The sequence below is a fragment of the Haemaphysalis longicornis genome, unplaced genomic scaffold, assembly GCF_048455015.1.
Source record: "Haemaphysalis longicornis isolate Haplotype H1 unplaced genomic scaffold, Haemaphysalis longicornis Haplotype H1 scaffold_11, whole genome shotgun sequence".
NCBI classification, from domain to species: domain Eukaryota; kingdom Metazoa; phylum Arthropoda; class Arachnida; order Ixodida; family Ixodidae; genus Haemaphysalis; species Haemaphysalis longicornis.
The window spans coordinates 57,367,907-57,385,230 of NW_027526214.1; the positions used below are offsets into that span (position 1 = coordinate 57,367,907).

Genomic DNA, 17,324 nt, shown 5'->3' on the forward strand with positions numbered 1-17,324 from the left:
AGCGACCAGTAGATTTGTAAACTAGCCAACCAACAAAGAAAGTGGTGGTCCCTAACAACTCGAAATGGGCGACCGCGGAGGCCGTGGAGGCTGCAGTGTTGCTCAGCTTCCGGAAGCGCAACTTCTCTCCATGCCATCTTGCCATTCAATCTGCACGGCTCCAAGACCACATTGCTGGCATCTGTTTGGATTACGGTGGCCGCATCTTCATCAAACTGGGTGAGCAGAGGCGGCACTTGTAAGCGACGCCGCAGGTTCTCGAAAGCAGCCTGCTGCACAGATGTCCAAACAAAGATGACGTCAATGCGGGTGTGGCTTGTTAGCGAAGCTGCGAGGTGAGCGAAATTTGGGATGAAGCGCCGGTGTTACGTAAAAAGGCTTAAAATCGGGGTGAGTATTTTTTGTCGGCAGGCGTCAGGAAGTTGGACATGGCGGACACTTTGTCAGCATCGGGCTTGATGCTGGCTTTCTGACAATGTTGCCCAAGAAGTGGAGTTTGGTACCTGAAATGACACTTTCCCCTTTAAGTGTAAAACCAGCAACTGCTATAACGCAAAGTACACAGGACAGCCTTTTCAGGTGTTTTGCAAAGGTTGAAGAGAACACGATAACGCCTGCAACTTCAGACACGTCGGCCACTTGAGACCAGACAGAACAGTGTCCATCATTTGTAAGAATGTGGCAGGTTCCAAACCCAAGCCGAAAGGAACGAATATAAATACATAAATTCCGTCCGCAGTATGAACGCTCTTTTCTTGTGGTCGCGCTCATACATGTCGATCTGTCAGTAGCCACTTTTTAAATCCATCGCCGAACCGTAACGGGCTTGACGAAGTCTTTCAATGGAGTCGTCGATACAGGGCACACGTTGTTTGTCACTTGATTGAGCCTTCTGTTATCAACACAAATTCGCAATGTACCATCCAACAATTACGCGTGATGCCCACGAGCTTCGAGAAGGCTGGATGACATCATCGCGCATCATCTGCTACATTTGACTGTAATTTACGTTCAGTTCCCTCACAGAGACATGATACGAGTTTTGTCGAAGTTGCCTTACATTATCATCAATAATGATGCGATGCTTTGTAATCGGAGTTTGACGCACACCAGATGTCGAAGAGAAACACTCCTTGATGGTTGTCAGCAGCTCGTGAAGTGCTTGTTGTTCACATAAAGGCAAGCCAGAATTGATATGTAAGGCGGGATCGGAGCTGGTTTCACCAGGTGCCGCGCTCTGTAACCCAAAGTAGTCTTCACTATCTGCAATATGTTTTAAATAGGTAACCGCCATGCCTTTGGCGACATGTTGGCGTTCATTGCTAAAGTTAGCGAGCAGCAATGCAGCACAGTCAACAAATAAGTGCAACACGCCTCGAGCAACTGCGATGCAATGACGGAATATAAGTTCATCGATTCGCTCTGCTATGCTCTAAACTGTGTTAAACATGTCTCAGTGAACTAAAACTAGCAGGCACGACCGCGGTGGTCTGTTCACGTCCTCGTCGAAAACCCGCAACGGCGCTCTGCATGCGGCGGTTCGGGTAGGCGGTGGGTCGACGAGAATGTTATTAGGTGTTCACCAACGCGGATAACAGCTTTGTACTTCCATAAAAAGTCGATCCCTCAAATAAAGTCCTTGCACAATTCCGCGAGGACCACGAAACTGTAGACAAAATCGGCGTCGCCAACGGCGATTCTGGCAGTGCACTTCCACCCATGCGTCATCAAATGGCCTCCTGCAAGACAAATCTGAAGTCCAGGCCACAGCATCTTCACATTTTTCAACCGATCGGCGAGGTCCTGCCTTAATATGGAGTAGTTTGCACCGGTGTCAATAAGAGATACCACTTGATGTACGTCCATCAATACAAATGAGAAGGTCAGCGCTTCCACCTTCAGCGAAAAACGTTGTTGCGGTATGCTTTTCCGTCGGAGACGTCCAGGGGTTTTTCATATTTCGAGTAAGTATGCTACCAGGATGCAGGGCTGGCGTGCACTCCCTGAGGCCAGGAATCGGTCTGCTGCACCCGTTCAGGCACTGGAGTTGTTGGAACAGGTGGGTGACCATGGACAACCGACACAAACTTGGTTGGAGCTGCTGAGGCTTATGCTTCGGAATAGTAAATACTTGCCGGATCTCCTGACACATGGTGTCCGCGACAGAAGGATGGGAAGGCTGCAAAGAGCCTATCCCGTGCAGCTGTAGTGCTTCCCTATATTTGCACGAGCTCAGCTCACGCAGTGACGTGTCGCTGGATGCAGACGCTGCAGCATTAGCGCTTAGAGAACTGCCGGTTGCATTGTCATACTGCCAGTATATCTCCTGTAGGGCATGCTTGTTGGCTGTGGCCTCTCCTTGATGAAATCCTTCACTGCACGGGTTGGATTTTGTACGAAGCCAGCGAACAGTTGTGCCTTCACACCATCCATTAGATGCCGCTGTTTCTGTGGCCATGACATTTTTGGGTCGGCTATCCGGAAGAGGCATGCCATGTCGGCTACAAACATTGCCATCGTCTCGTTTGGTTTTCGGATGTGAGACTGCGAAATGTGCTGAGCGTGGTCACAGTGGTCGGTGCTGGCGAACGCCTCTAGTTGCTCTTAGAGAAATTTGTCCCATGTAAGTAACCTCGCTTCGCGGTTCTCTAACCATGTCCATGCACCCTTTTCGATCAAGAAATAGACAGGATGCATCTTTGGACGAGCGTTCCACTCGTTGAACGATGCGGCCACCTCAAACTTCTCCAGCCAGTGCTCGAAGTCCTGAAACACCTCACCGTGAAGAATGGTCGTTGTACGTGGTGGTTCGAGAGTTACCTGGGGTGAGAGTTCCTGCGTCATCACTTGTATTTCCGGGGCTTCACGTCTACGTAGGGTTGGGTTAAGCTAACCCCACTCTGGAGACAGTGGGCGTTGGCGATGACTAGCTCAATAGACAGGTGTTTGGACAGGGCGAGGCGGTTCCAGGCTGGCGGAATGGGTCCTTTGCATTGGGTAGTTGTACCCAGCAAGCTCCACCAGTGACGCGTACAGCAAATGTGCATTAGGGGTGTTTGTGAGTTTTACCTAGAAGACGGTAATAGATGAAGTGCAAAGATGAACGCTCTTGATCGCGAAGCCCTCGAGTGTTTAGAGACAAACACTGATGATCATGCGTTCTGGATACCACTCGTTCGTCGTCATCATCGTCTTCTTTTCAGCGATGTTACAAATTAAAAGTTCGTTTCCATGCTTGTGGGTATGTCACATTATGACCAGTAATCGCCACCTTGAAACAGACGTGATTGATTACGGATAAACAGTTTGTCGGGCAGCAGGATACAACATTGACCTGATCATTACTTGTTGCCAATTCACATCAGGGTGAAAAATGCAGTTAATTCCTAGGCGATGAATTAGCATTATATCTCTTATGAAAGAAACAAAGTAATGATAATATTATGTGCATAGACTGATCAACAAAGTTTGAGGCAGATTTTATAGAAGAGACACTAATGTGCGAAAATATCAAGCGTGTGGAGCGATTCTGGATGACTTCGATAACAGCAAGTATGGAGTTCACGCGTTGGTCTGACATCCTCTATGCATACTCGAGGTGAGGCGAGAATAATGTTTTATATACGTTTGGCTTTTCATTCGTTGAGGAAACACTAATATTTCGACGTTTAAACCATGCATGCGATTTGTGTTATTTGCTGTTTCTTTGATGTGTGTTTACCAAAAGGGGTGTATGATATTGTCAGGAAGCCAAAGACGACGCAGCTGTCCTAAAGGAACACAAGTTTATTGGAGCGAACTTGTGCTCCCCTAACAACTCAACGAATATAGCCGGCGAAGCAGCAGTCAACCAGTTGACGTGCACAAGCGAGCATCGGTGAGTGGAATGCCATGGAGTCTGCTCCGCAGGATTTTAACTTTCGGCTCGACTATTTCCGGAACAGTTCATTTACATTTGAAACATTGCAGATCAAAGTAAAATATTCAAGGCTGCTGATGTTAGTCCGATATACTCTCCCTATCAAAGCATATAACTGGCGCGGTATAAAGAATGGTACGCGCGCTTCACTTGGCCCACGGATAACAGAGATAACACACCCCGGGTGAGCCGATCGGCAAAAGCAAAAAAAAAAAATATATATATAAGTATATATATATATATATATATATATATATATATATATATATATATATATACAGAAAGAAATGCGGGCAGTCTACAACGCCAAAGAAGGCATAGGGGAACGGTTGGACCATATTTTTTTACCGTTAGTGAAATTATATATATTTTTTTATATTAATTGAAGCGAGAAAGAAAGAAAGAAAGAAAAACACGCGCCCAGAGTGGGGACCGAACCCACGCCTTTCCATTAGATCTCGAAAGCCTTACCAATTAGGCTATCTGGGCAACTGTGTTCTGCTTCACTTTCTGGGGTATTTATATTTACTACAAGTGTATCTGACGCTTGAGGGTGGTAGCCAGCGCCACTCAGACTACACGGGGAGAAGGGGACCTTCTTTTCAACCCCCGGGGCGTGACGCGAACGTCTACAGCCTGTCGTAAGCGGGTAACTGGCGGAAAACCTTCTTATACTACCTTGGCATCAAGGCTGCCACATCCGAGGCCCTCCCTAAGCTTTCGCAGTATAATATGGTTAGGAAATGAGGGGCTCGTTAGGAAATACAGAAAGAAATGCGGGCAGTCTACAACGCCAAAGAAGGCATAGGGGAATGGTTGGACTATATTCTTTTACCGTTAGTGAAATTATATATATTTTTTATATTATTGAAGCGAGAAAGAAAGAAAGAAAAACACTCGCCCAGAGTGGGGACCGAACCCACGCCTTTCGATTAGATCTCGAATGCCTTACTAATTCGGCTATCTGGGCGACTGTGTTCTGCTTCACTTTCTGGGGTATTTATATTTACTCCAACTGTATCTGACGCTTTAGGGTGGTAGCCAGCGCAACTCAGACTACACGGGGAGAAAGGGACCATCTTTTCAACCCCCGGGGCGTGACGCGAACGTCTACAGCCTGTCGTAAGCGGGTAACTGGCGGGAAACCCTCTTATACTACCTTGTCATCAAGGCTGCCACAACCGAGGCCCTGGCTAAGCTTTCGCAGGATAATATGGTTAGGAAATGAGGGGCTCGTTAGGAAATACAGAAAGAAATGCGGGAAGTCTACAACGCCGAAGAAGGCATAGGGGAATGGTTGGACTATAAGTTTTTACCGTTAGTGAAATTATATATATTTTTTATATTAACTGAAGCGAGAAAGAAAGAAAGAAAGAAAAACACGGGTGTATATATATATATATATATATATATATATATATATATATATATATATATATATATATATAAATATCAGCCATCTGCCAGCCTGTCAGCCTTGATGCCAAGGTAGCATAAGATGGTTTCCCGCCAGTTACCCGCTCATCACAGGCTGTAGACGTTCGAGTCACGCCCCGTGGGTTGAAAATAAGGTCCCCTTCTCCCCGTGTAGTCTGAGTGGCGTTGGCTACCATTCTCAAGCATCAGATACAGATGTTGTAAATACATATACACCCAGAAGTCAAGGAGAACACAGTCGCCCAGTTAGCTGAATTGGTAAGGCATTCGAGATATAATCGAAAGGCGTGGGTTCGGCCTCGACTCTGGGAGCGTGTTTTTATTTCTTTCTTTCTCACGTAAATTAATAAAAAACAGTGTAACAGCAATAAGGGTAAAAAAATACTCTAACCATTCCTCTATGCCTCATTTGGTGTTGTAGACTGCCGGCATTTGTTTCTGTATTTCCTAAAGATCCCCTGATTTTCAAATCATATTATCTTGCGATAGCTTAGCGAGGGCCTCAGTTCTGGCAGCCTTGATGCCAAGGTAGCATAAGAGGGTTTTCCGCCAGTTACCCGCTCATGACAGGCTGTAGACGTTCGAGTTACGCCCCGTGGGATAAAATGAAGGCACCTTTCTCCCCGTGTAGTCGGAGTGGCGATGGCTACCACCCTCAAGCGTCAGATAAAGATGTAGTAAATATAAATACCCCATAAAGTGAAGGAGAGCACAGTCGCCCGGATAGCCGAATTGGTAAGGCATTCGAGACCTAATCGAAAGGCGTGGGTTCGGTCCCCACTCTGGGCGCGCGTTTTTCTTTCTCAAGTAAAATAATTTTAAAAAATGTAATATCAATAAGGGTAAAAAAATAGTCTAACCATTGGCCTATACCTTTTTTGGTGTTTTAGACTGCCGGCATTGGTTTCTGTATTTCCTAACGAGCCCCTCATTTCCAAACCATATTATCTCGCGATAGCTTAGCGAGGGCCTCGGTTCTGGCAGCCTTGATGCCAAGCTAGCATAAGAGTGTTTTCCGCCAGTTTCCCGCTCATGACAGGCTGTAGACGTTGGAGTCACGCCCCGGGGGTTGAAAAGAAGGTCCCCTTCTCTATGTGTAGTGTGAGTGGCACTGGCTACCACCCTCAAGCGTAAGATACAGATGTAGTAAATATAAATACCCCAGAGAGTGAAGGAGAACACAGTCGCCCAGATTGCCGAATTGGTATGGCATTCGACATTTAATCGAAAGGCGTAGGTTCGGTCCCCACTCTGGGCGCGTGTTTTCCTTTCTTTCTTTCTCACGTAAAAAATAAAAAAACAATGTAACATCACTAACAGTAAAAAAATATTCTAACCATTCCCCTATGCCTTCTTTGGTGTTGAAGACTGCCGGCATTTGTTTCTGTATTTCCTAACGAGACCCTCATTTCCAAACCATATTATCTTGCGACAGCTTAGCGAGGGCCTCGGTTCCGGCAGCCTTGATGCCAAGGTAGCATAATTGGGTTTTCTGCCAGTTACACGCTTATGACAGGCTGTAGACGTTCGAGTCACGCCCCGGGGGTTGAAATGAAGGTCCCCTTCTCACCGTGTAGTATGAGTGGCGCTGGCTACCACCCTCAAGCGTCAGATACAGATGTAGTAAATATAAATACCCCAGAAATAGAAGGAGAGCACAGTCACCCACATAGCCGAATTGGTAAGGCATTCGAGACCTAATCGAACGGCGTGGGTTCGGTCCCCACTCTGGGCGCCTGTTTTTCTTTCTTTCTTTCTCACGTAAATTATTAAAAAAGCAATGTAACATCACTAACGGTAAATTGGTGTTGTAGACTGCTGGCATTTGTTTCTGTATTTCATAACGAAGCCCTGATTTCCAAAGCACATTAACTTGCGATAGCTTAGCGAGGGCCTCGGTTCTAGCCGCCTTGATGCCAAGGTAGCATGACGGATTTCCGCCAGTTACCAGCTCATGACAGGCTGTAGACGTTCGAGTCACGCCCCGGGGATGAAATGAAGGTACCTTTCTCCTCGTGTAGTCTGAGTGGCGCTGGCTACCACCCTCAAGCGTCAGATAAAGATGTAGTAAATATAAATACCCCAGATAGTGAAGGAGAGCATAGTCGCCCGGATAGCCGAATTGGTAAGGCATTCGAGACCTAATCGAAAGGCGTGGGTTCGGTCCCCACTCAGGGCGCGCGTTTTTCTTTCTCATGTAAAATAATTTAAAAAAAATGTAATATCAATAAGGGTAAAAAAATAGTCTAACCATTGGCCTATGCCTTCTTTGGTGTTGTACACTGCCGCATTTCTTGCTGTATTTTCTAACGAGCCCCTCATTTCCAAACCATATTCTCTTGTGATAGCGTAGCGAGGGCCTCGGTTCTGGCCGCTTTGATGCGAAGGTAGCATAAGAGGGTTTTCCGCCAATTACCCGCTCATGACAGGCTGTAGACTTTCCAGTCACGACCCGGGGGTTCAAAAGAAGGTACCCCTACCCCCGTGTAGTCTGAGTGGTGCTGGCTACCACCGTCATGCATCATATACAGATATAGTAAATATAAATACCCCAGAAAGTGTAGAACACAGTCGTCCAGATAGCCGAATAGGTAAGGCATTCTACATCTAATCGAAAGGCGTGGGTTCAGGCCCCACTCTGGGCGCGTGTTTTTCTTTCTTTCTTTCTCACGTAAATTAATAAAAAAAAACAATGTAACATCACTAATGGTAAAAAAAACATTCTAACCATTCCCCTATGCCTCATGTGGTGTTGTAGACTGCCGGCAATTGTTTCTGTATTTCCTAACGAGCCCCTGATTTCCAAACCATATTATCTTGCGATAGCTTAGCGAAGGCCTCGGTTCTGGCAGCCTTGATGCCAAGGTAGCATAAGAGGGTTTTCCGCCAGTTACCCGCTCATGACAGGTTGTAGACGTTCAAGTCACTCCCTGGGGGTTGAACAGAAGGTCCCCTTCTCCCTGTGTTGTCTGAGTGGCGCTGGCTACCACACTCAAGCGTTACATACAGATATAATAAATATAAATACCCCAGAAAGTGTAGGAGAACACAGTCGCCCAGATAAGCGAGTAGGTAAGGTATTCGACATCTAATCGAAAGGCGTGGATTCGGTCCCCTCTCTGGGCGCGTGTTTTTCTTTCTTTCTCACGTAACTTAATAAAAGAACAATGTTACATCACCAACGGCAAAAAAAATATTCTAACCATTCCCCTATCCCGTCTTTGGGTTTGTTGACTTCCAGCTTTTCTTTATGTTTTTCCTAACGAGCCCCTTATTTCCAAACCATATTATCTTGCGATAGCTTAGCGAGGGCCTCGGTTCTGGCAGCCGTGATGCCAATCTCGCATAAGAGTGTTTTCCGCCAGTTACCCGGCCATGACAGGCCGTAGACTTTTGAGTCACGCCCCGTGGGTTGAAAAGAAGGTCCCCTTTTCCCCGTGTAGTCTGAGTGGTGCTGGCTACCACAGTCATGCATCATATACAGATGAAGTAAATATAAATACCCCAGAAAGTGTAGGAGAACACAGTCACCCAGATAGCCGAATAGGTAAGGCATGCGAGATCTAATCGAAAGGCGTGGATTCGGTCCCCACTCCGTGCGCGTTTTTCTTTCTTTCTTTCTCACGTAACTTAATAAAAAAACAATGTAACATCATTAACGGTAAAAAAAAATATTCTAACCATTCCCCTATCCCGTCTTTGGGGTTGTTGACTGCCAGCTTTTCTTTATGTATTTCCTAACAAGACCATCATTTCCAAACCAAATTATCTTGCGATAGCTTAGCGAGGGCCTCGGTTCTGGCAGCTGTGACGCCAAGCTAGCAAAACAGTGTTTTCCCAGTTACCCGCTCATGACAGGCTGTAGACGATCGCGTCACGCCCGGTGGGTTGAAAAGAAGGTCCCCTTCTTCCCGTGTAGTCTGAGTGGCATTGGCTACCATTCTCAAGTATCAGATACAGATGTAGTAAATACATATACCCCAGAAAGTGATGGAGAACACAGTCGCCCTGTTAGCCGAATTGGTAAGGCATTCGAGATCTAATCGAAAGGCGTGGGTTCGGTCAACTCTGGGCGCGTGTTTTTCTTTCTTTCTTTCTCAAGTAAATAATAAAAAAAAACAATGTAACAGCTCTAACAGTAAAACAAATAGTCTAACCATTCCGTATGCCTACTTTGGTGTTGTAGACTGCTGGCATTTCTTTCTGTGTTTTCTAACGAGCCCCTCATTTCCAAACCATATTATCTTGTGATAGCTTAGCGAGGGCAAGGTTCTGGCAGCCGTGATGCCAAGCTAGCATAAGAGTGTTTTCCTCCAGTTACCCGCTCATGACAGTCCCTAGACTTTGGAGTCACGCCCCGGGGTTTGAAAAGAAGGTCCCCTTCTCCCGGTGTAGTCTGAGTGGCGCTGGCCACACCCTCAAGCGTCAGATTCAGATGTAGTAAATATAAATACTACAGAAAGTGAAGGAGAGCACAGACGCCCAGATAGCCGAATTGGTAAGGCATCCGAGACCTAATCGAAAGGCTTGGGTTCGGTCCCCACTCTGGGCGCGTGTTTTTCTTTCTTTCTTTCTCACATAAATTACTAAAAAATGTAACATCACTACGGCTAAACAAAATAGTCCAACCATTGCCCTATGCCTTTATTGGTGTTGTAGACTGCTGCATATCATTCTGTATTTTCTAACGAGCCCCTCATTTTCAAACCATATTATCTTGCGATAGCTTAGCGAGGGCCTCGGTTCTGGCAGCCTTGATGCGAAGGTAGCGTAAGAGAATTTTCCGCGAATTAACCACTTATGACAGGCTGTAAACCTTCGATTCACGCCCCGGGGATTGAAATGAAGGTCCCCTTCTCCCCGTGTAGTCTGAGTGGCGCTGGCTACCACGAAGGAGAGCACAGACGCCCAGATAGCCGAATTGGTAAGGCATTCGAGACCTAATCGAAAGGCTTGGGTTCGGTCTTCACTCTGGGCGCGTGTTTTTCTTTCTTTCTTTCTCACGTAAATTAATAAAAAAACAATGTAACATCACTAAGGGTAAAAAAATAGTCAACCATCGCCCTATGCCTTCTTTGGCCGGTAGACTGCCGGAATTTCTTTCTGTATTTTCTAAAGAGCCCCTCATTTTCAAAACATATTATCTTGCGATAGCTTAGCGTGGGCCTCGGTTCTGGCAGCCTTGATGCCAAGGTAGCATAATTTGGTTTTCCGCCAGTTACCCGCTTATGACAGGCTGTAGACGTTCGAGTCACGCCCAAGGGGTTTAAATGAAGGTCTCTTCTCACCGTGTAGTCTGAGTGGCGCTGGCTACCACCCTCAAGCGTCAGATACAGATGTATTAAATATAAATACCCCAGAAAGTGTAGGAGAACACAGTCACCCAGATAGCCGGATTGGTAAGGCATTCGAGATCTAATCGAAAGGCGTGAATTCGGTCCCCACTACGGGCGCGTGTTTTTTTTTCTTTCTTTCTCACGTAACTTAATAAAAAAACAATGTAACATCACTAACGCTAAAAAAATATTCTAACCATTCCCCTATACCGTCTTTGGGGTTGTTGACTGCCGGCTTTTCTTTCTGTATTTCCTAACGAGCCTGTCATTTCCAAGCCATATTATCTTGCGACAGCTTAGGGAGTGCCTCGGTTCTGGCAGCCGTGATGCCAAGCTAGCATAAGAGTGTTTTCCGCCAGTTTCCCGCTCATGACAGGCTGTAGACATTGGAGTCACACCCCGGGGGTTGAAAAGAAGGTCCCCTTCTCTCTGTGTAGTGTGAGTGGCGCTGGCTACCACCCTCAAGCGTCAGATACAGATGTAGTAAATATAAATACCCCAGAGAGTGAAGGAGAACACAGTCGCCCAGATAGCCGAATTGGTATGGCATTCGACATTTAATCGAAAGGCGTAGGTTCGGTACCCACTCTGGGCGCGTGTTTTTCTTTCTTTCTTTCTCACGTAAATTAATAAAAAACAATGTAACATCACTAACGGTAAAAAAAAATATTCTAACCATTCCCCTATGCCTTCTTTGGTGTTGTAGACTGCCGGCATTGGTTTCTGTATTTCCTAACGAGCCCCTCATTTCCAAACCATATTATCTCGCGATAGCTTAGCGAGGGCCTCGGTTCTGGCAGCCTTGACGCCAAGGTAGCCTTAGAGGGTTTTCAGCCAGTTACCCGCTCATGACAGGTTATAGACGTTCGAGTCACGCCCCGAGGTTTGAAAAGAAGGTTCCTTTCTTTCCGTGTAGTCTGAGTGGCGCTGCCTACCACACTCAAGCGTTAGATACAGATTAAGTAAATATGAATACCCCAGAAAGTGAAGAAGAACACAGTCGCTCAGATAGCCGAATTGGCAAAAAATTTGAGAACTATTCTAAAGGCGCGGGTTTGGTCCCCAATCTGGGTGCGTGGTTTTCTTTCTTTTTTTCTCACGAAAATAATAAAAAACAATGTAACATCACTAAAGGTAAAAAAAATGTCTAACCATTGCCCTATTCCTTCATTGGTGTTGTAGACTGCCGCATTTCTTTCTGTATTTTCTAACGATCCCCTGATTTCCAAACCATATTATCTTGCGATAGCTTAGCGAGGGCCTCGGTTCTGGCAGCCTTGATGCAAAGGTAGCATAATAGGGATTTCCGGCAGTTCCCGCTCATGACAGGCTGTAGACGTTCGAGTCACGTCCCGGGGGATTAAAATGAAGGTACCTTTCTCCCCGTGTGGTCTGAGTGGCGCTTGCTACCATTCTCAAGCGTCAGATACAGATGTAGTAAATACATATACCCCAGAAAGAGAAGGAGAGCGCACTCGCCCAGATAGCCGAATTGGTAAGGTATTCGAGACCTAATCGAAAGGCGTGAGTTCGGTCCCCACTGTGGGTGCGTGTTTTTCTTTTTTTCTTTCTCACGTAAATATTAAAAAAAACAATGTAACATCACTAACAGTAAAAAAATACTCTAACCATTCCCCGATGCCTTGTTTGGTGTTGTAGACTGCCAGCATTGGTTTCTGTATTTCCTAACCAGCACCTCATTTCCAAACCATATTATCTTGCGATAGCTTAGCGAATGCCTCGGTTCTGGCAGCCTTGATGCCAAGGTAACATAAGAGGGTTTTCCGCCAGTTACCCGCTATGACAGGCTGTAGACGTTCAAGTCACTCCCCGGGGGTTGAACAGAAGGTCCGCTTCACCCTGTGTTGTCTGAGTGGCGCTGGCTACCACACTCAAGCGTTAGATACAGATATATTAAATATAAATACCCCAGAAAGTGTAGGAGAACACAGTTGCCCAGATAGGCGAATAGGTAAGGTATTCGAGATCTAATCGAAAGGTGTCGATTCGGTCCCCTCTCTGGGCGCGTGTTTTTCTTTCTTTCTCACATAACTTAAAAAACAGTGTTACATCACTAACGGCAAAAAATATTCTAACCATTCCCCTATCCCATCTTTGGGTTTGTTGACTGCCAGCTTTTCTTTATGTATTTTCTAACGAGCCCCTCAATTCCAAACCATATTATCTTGCGATAGCTTAGCGAGGGCCTCGGTTCTGCAGCCATGATGCCAAGCTAGCATAAGAGTGTTTTCCGCCAGTTACCCGCTCATGACAGGCTGTAGACGTTCGAGTCACGCCCCGTGGGTTGAAAAGAAGGTCCCCTTCTTTCCGTGTAGTCTGAGTGGCATTGGCTACCATTCTCAAGCCTCAGATACAGATGTAATAAATACATATACCCCAGAAAGTGAAGGAGAACACAGTCGCCCAGTTAGCCGAATTGGTAGGCATTCGAGACCTAATCGAAGGCGTGGGTTCGGTCCGTACTCTGGGCGCGCGTTTTTGTTTCTTTCTTTCTCACGTAAATATAAAAAAAAAACAATGTAACATCATTACCAGAAAAAAATGTTCCAAGCATTCCCCTATGCCTTCATTGGTGTTGTAAACTGCCGGCATTTCTTTCTGTATTTTCTAACGAGCCCCTCATTTACAAACCATATTATCTTGCGATAGCTTAGCGAGGGCCTCGGTTCTGGCAGCCGTGATGCCAAGCTAGGCTAAGAGTGTTTTCCGCCAGTTACCCGCTCATGACAGGCTGTACACGTTCGAGTCACGCCCCGTGGGTTGAAAAGAAGGTCCCCTTCTTTCCGTGTAGTCTGAGTGGCATTGGCTACCAGTCTCAAGCATCAGATACAGATGTAATTAATACATATATCCCAGAAAGTGAAGGAAAACACAGTCGCCCAGTTAGCCGAATTGGTAAGGCATTCGAGACCTAATCGAAAGGCTTGGGTTCGGTCCCCACTCTGGGCGCGTGTTTTTCTTTCTTTCTTTCTCACGGAAATTAATTAAAAACAATTTAACATCACTAAGGGTAAAAAAATAGTCTAACCAATCGCCTATGACTTCTTTGGTGTTGTAGGCTGCCGCATTTCTTTCTGTATTTTCTAACGTGCCCCTCATTTCCAAACCATATTATCTTGCGATAGCTTAGCGAGGGCCTCGGTTCTGGCAGCCGTGATGCCAAGCTAGGCTAAGAGTGTTTTCCGCCAGTTACCCACTCATGACAGGCTGTAGACGTTGGAGTCACGTCCCGGCGGTTGAAAAGAAGGTCCCCTTCTCCCCGTGTAGTCTGAGTGGCGCTGGCTACCACCCTCAAGCGTCAGATACAGTTGTAGTAAATATAAATACCCCAGAAAGTGAAGAAGAACACAGTCGCACAGATAGCCGAATTGGTAAAGCATTCGACATCTAATCGAAAGGCGTGGGATCAGTCCCCACTCTGGGCGCGTGTTTTTCTTTCTTTCTTTCTCACGTAAATTAATAAAAAAACAATGGAACATCACTAACAGTAAAAACAACATTCTAACCATTCCCCTATGCCTCATTTGGTGTTGTAGACTGCCGGCATTTGTTTCTGTATTTTCTAACGAGCCCCTGATTTCCAAACCATTATATCTTGCGATAGCTTAGCGAGGGCCTCGGTTCTGGCAGCCTTGATGCCAAGGTAGCATAAAAGGGTTTTCCGCCAGTTACCCGCTCATGACAGGCAGTAGACGTTCAAGTCACTCCCCGGGGGTTGAACAGAAGGTCCCCTTCTCTCTGTGTTGTCTGAGTGGCGCTGGCTACCACACTCAAGCGTTAGATACAGATATAATAACTATAAGTACCCCAGAAAGTGTAGGAGAACACAGTTGCCCAGATAGGCGAATAGGTGAGGTATTCGAGATCTAATCGAAAGGCGTGGATTCGGTCCCCTCTCTGGGCGTGTTTTTCTTTCTTTCTCACGTAACCTAATAAAAAAACAATGTTACATCACTAACGGCAAGAAAAAATATTCTAACCATTCCCCTATCCCGTCTCTGGGTTTGTTGACTGCCAGGTTTTCTTTATGTATTTCCTAATGAGCCCCTCAATTTCAAACTATATTATCTTGCGATAGCGTAGCGAGGGCCTCGGTTCTAGCAGCCATGATGCCAAGCTAGCATAAGAGTGTTTTCCGCCAGTTACCCGCTCATGACAGGCTGTAGACGTTCGAGTCACGCCCCGTGGGTTGAAAAGAAGGTCCCCTTCTTTCCGTGTAGTCTGAGTGGCATTGGCTACCATTCTCAAGCATCAGATACAGATGTAATAAATACATATACCCCAGAAAGTGAAGGAGAACACAGTTGCCCAGTTAGCCGAATTGGTAAGGCATTCGAGACCTAATCGAAGGCGTGGGTTCGGTCCTTACTCTGGGCGCGCGTTTTTCTTTCTTTCTTTCTCACGTAAATAATTAAAAAACAATGTAACATCATTACCGGAAAAAAATGTTCCAAGCATTCCCCTATGCCTTCTTTGGTGTTGTAAACTGCCGGCATTTCTTTCTGTATTTTCTAACGAGTCCCTGATTTCCAAACCATATTATCTTGCGAAAGCTTAGCGAGGGACTCGGTTCTGGCAGCCTTGATGCCAAGGTAGCATAAGAGGGTTTTCCGCCAGTTACCCGCTCATGACAGGCTGTAGACGTTCAAGCCACTCCCCGGGGGTTGAACAGAAGGTCCCCTTCTCCCTGTGTTGTCTGAATCGCGCTGGCTACCACACTCAAGCGTTAGATACAGATATAATAAATACCCCAGAAAGTGTAGGAGAACACAGTCGCCCAGATTGGCGAATAGGTAAGGTATTCGAGATCTAATCGAAAGGCGTGGATTCGGTCCCCTCTCTGGGCGCGTGTTTTTCTTTCTTTCTCACGTAACTTAATAAAAAAAATGTTACATCACTAACGGCAAAAAAAATATTCTAACCATTCCCCTATCCCGTCTTTGGGTTTGTTGACTGCCAGCTTTTCTTTATGTATTTCCTAACGAGCCCCTCAATTCCAAACTATATTGTCTTGCGATAGCTTAGCGAGGGCCTCGGTTCTGGCAGCCATGATGCCAAGCTAGCATGAGAGTGTTTTCCGCCAGTTACCCGCGCATGACAGGATGTAGACGTTCGAGTCACGCCCCGTGGGTTTAAAAAAAGGTCCCCTTCTTTCCGTGTAGTCTGAGTGGCATTGGCTACCACACTCAAGCGTTAGATACAGATATAATAAATATAAATACCCCAGAAAGTGTAGGAGAACATAGTCGCCCAGATAGGCGGATAGGCAAGGTATTCGAGATCTAATCGAAAGGCGTGGGTTCAGTCCTCACTCTGGGCACGTTTTTCTTTCTTTCTTTCTCACGTAAATTAATAAAAAAAACAATGTAACATCACTAACGGTAAAAAAAAATTCTAACCATTCCCCTATGCCTCATTTGGTGTTGTAGACTGCCAGCATTTGTTTCTGTATTTTCTAACAAGCCCCTGATTTCCAAACCATATTATCTTGCGATAGCATAGCGAGGACCTCGGTTCTGGCAGCCTTGATGCCAAGGTAGCATAAGAGGGTTTTCTGCCAGTTACCCGCTCATGACAGGCTGTAGACGTTCAAGTCACTCCCCGGGGGTTGAACAGAAGGTCCCCTTCTCGCTGTGTTGTCTGAGTGGCGCTGGCTACCACAGTCAAGCGTTAAATACAGATATAATAAATATAAATACCCCAGAAAGTGTAGGAGAACACAGTCGCCCAGATAGGCGATTAGGTAAGGTATTCAAGATCTAATCGAAAGGCGTGGATTCAGTCCCCTCTCTGGGCGCATTTTTCTTTCTTTCTCACGTAACCTAATAAAAAAACAATGTTACAGCACTAACGGCAAAAAAAAATATTCTAACCATTCCCCTATCCCGTCTTTGGCTTTGTTGACTGCCAGCTTTTCTTTATGTATTTCCTAACGAGCCCCTCAATTCCAAACTATATTATTTTGCGATAGCTTAGCGAGGGCCTCGGTTCTGGCAGCCATGATGCCAAGCTAGCATAAGAGTGTTTTCCGCCAGTTACCCGCGCTTGACAGGCTGTAGACGTTCGAGTCACGCCCCGTGGGTTGAAAAGAAGGTCCCCTTCTTTCCGTGTAGTCTGAGTGGCATTGGCTACCATTCTCAAGCATCAGATACAGATTAAATAAATACATATACCCCAGAAAGTGAAGGAGAACACAGTCGCCCAGTTAGCCGAATTGGTAAGGCATTCGAGACGTAATCGAAGGCGTGGGTTTGGTCCTTACTCTGGGCGCGCGTTTTTCTTTCTTTCTTTCTCACGTAAATAATAAAAAAAATAATGTAACATCATTACCGGAAAAAAATGTTCCAAGCATTCCCCTATGCCTTCTTTGGTGTTGTAAACTGCCGGCATTTCTTTCTGTATTTTCTAACGAGCCCCTCATTTACAAACCATATTATCTTGCGATAGCTTAGCGAGGGCCTCGATTCTGGCAGCCTTGATGCCAAGGTAGCATAAGAGGGTTTTCTGCCAGTTACCCGCTCATGACAGGCTGTAGACGTTCAAATCACTCCCCGGGGGTTGAACAGAAGGTCCCCTTCTCCCTGTGTTGTCTGAGTGGCGCTGGCTACCAC

The 17,324-nt window shown here is 46.0% G+C and overlaps 3 non-coding genes across 3 annotated transcripts; all 3 read left to right on the forward strand.

Moving 5' to 3' along the window:
• Positions 1 to 6,073: 6,073 nt before the first annotated feature.
• Positions 6,074 to 6,145, forward strand: Trnar-ccu (transfer RNA arginine (anticodon CCU)). The gene has a single exon. It is a non-coding gene; the product is annotated as a tRNA-Arg (tRNA).
• Positions 6,146 to 7,463: 1,318 nt separating this feature from the next.
• Trnar-ccu (transfer RNA arginine (anticodon CCU)) lies at positions 7,464 to 7,535 on the forward strand. The gene has a single exon. It is a non-coding gene; the product is annotated as a tRNA-Arg (tRNA).
• Positions 7,536 to 11,215: 3,680 nt separating this feature from the next.
• Positions 11,216 to 11,287, forward strand: Trnak-uuu (transfer RNA lysine (anticodon UUU)). Its single transcript has one exon. It is a non-coding gene; the product is annotated as a tRNA-Lys (tRNA).
• The last annotated feature ends 6,037 nt before the right edge of the window (positions 11,288 to 17,324 follow it).